At 45.9% G+C, this 1,646-nt stretch overlaps 1 protein-coding gene across 2 annotated transcripts in view; it reads right to left on the bottom strand.

Moving 5' to 3' along the window:
- GJC2 (gap junction protein gamma 2) overlaps positions 1-1,646 on the bottom strand; it is a 61,239-nt gene that overhangs the window by 36,036 nt on the left and 23,557 nt on the right. The window lies entirely within an intron of this gene.

Below are 1,646 nucleotides of genomic sequence, written 5' to 3'. Positions count from 1 at the left end.
TTTCTCTTTTTGGGGTTTTTTGTTGTTCTCCCGCCCTGGCGGGGGGTCGGGCTAGAAGATCTACTAGGTCCCTTCCGACCCTTAATCTATGAATCTATGAATCTATGAATCATACCAAAGCAGCAAAAGAGAAAGACCCAAAAAAAGACACAGAAACAGAATTTGTTGTTTTTAGCCTATTGCTTAGTTGCTGGCTTGTATCAATAACTCCTTGACACCTAAAGTCATCATGAGTGGAGCTATTGGTAGTGCTAGCAGCAAGGGGCAGCTCTCCAGCTCAGGTCATCAGAACTTCAGATGAGCTAGGGTGATCTACACCGACCGAGTACATGGCCCTCAGACTGACTGAAGGGTGCTTTGCTGCTGTAAAAGTCTCCTGAACAATCCCCTATGGGGAAATCCAGCTGGAAGGCAGCTGTAGCAGACATACTCCTCCTCAAATGGAAGGGATGAAGGAGGAGGAGAGGATGAAAGAAGCGGGAATGGCAAGATCGAGTTTTTCTCCTTTACTTTCCACATCTTCCTCCCTCTATTTTTTTCCCCTTGGAGAAAAATCCCAGAACAATTTGTTTCTGGGATAATAAAGGGGGATGGCCAGGCCACCTGCTTTGCTATGCACTGAACTGAGTCTATATGCAAGCATGTGAATAATTGTTTACTCCCTCCTTGTTGCCTAGGCTTGTTCATCCTGCTTGCCACTTGTACTACACTTGTGTCCCTTGACTGCACATCTCTGTCTGTGCTCTGTTTTGGTAGTGGAAAGCATTGAACCCAGACCCCTTAAGCTCTCAGCTAGCATCTTCACCATCCTCGCTTCCTGTCAAGTTAAAAAGCTACAGCAGTTCTCCTATGCAGCTCAGTTGGTAGCTGCACTGAAAGGCAACAGAGCAAGGGAGGTCAAGAATTTCAGATTTCCACCTGATCCTCTTGGGAGCTGAGCCACAACGATATTCACTGCAGTGAATATCGAGGCTGGAGAGAGGAGGAGGAGTTTAGAAGGACTCTCACATAGGAAGGAAAACAAGCTCCTCAGCCAGGCTAGAGCATCAGGGCTAAGGACAGACAGTCAAGAAGCCCAAAACTGAATCGATTCAGTCTTCACAGGTTAGTCTAAGCTGCGTAGATTGAACCAATAAGCAAGTGAACAGACATTCACTTTTGATTCTGCAAGGGAGGTGCAAAGCATCCTGGGATGCAGGGGGGCTGAGAGTTAATTTGAATCTGGAGGGGATCTAGGACAGAAGTTCAATAAACTGATTTAACCTGAATCAGTGCAGTCTGATACTACATCCAGCCAGATTTATCTTAAACCGGTTTTGCTCATTTTGAAAGTGGTTGATGTGCACTGAACTTCTGTTGCGTTACAGATTTGAACCAGTTTCCAATCCTTTATACTGGTTTATGTATAATTTCTGTCCCTAGCCCAGGTCTTTTCTTGCTAAGGTGGATCCGGTAATGAGATTTGCCATTGGTAACAACCCTCTGCCTCTCCACTGATGCAGGGGCTCCAGCACTTTCCCAACACTAATGGATTCAGCCCCATCGAGTTGGTAAATCCCCATTGCCTAGATGGGGAGAGGCAGGGACTTCTCCATGATTAAATGCAAAATAGGTCTGATATTATTAGTCCCAACCCCTGCCATTCA

Source organism: Gavialis gangeticus, unplaced genomic scaffold, assembly GCF_001723915.1.
Source record: "Gavialis gangeticus isolate Ggan-Ray unplaced genomic scaffold, GavGan_comp1, whole genome shotgun sequence".
In the NCBI taxonomy this organism is placed as follows: Eukaryota; Metazoa; Chordata; order Crocodylia; family Gavialidae; genus Gavialis; species Gavialis gangeticus.
This window is presented reverse-complemented; position numbering and strand designations above follow the sequence as displayed.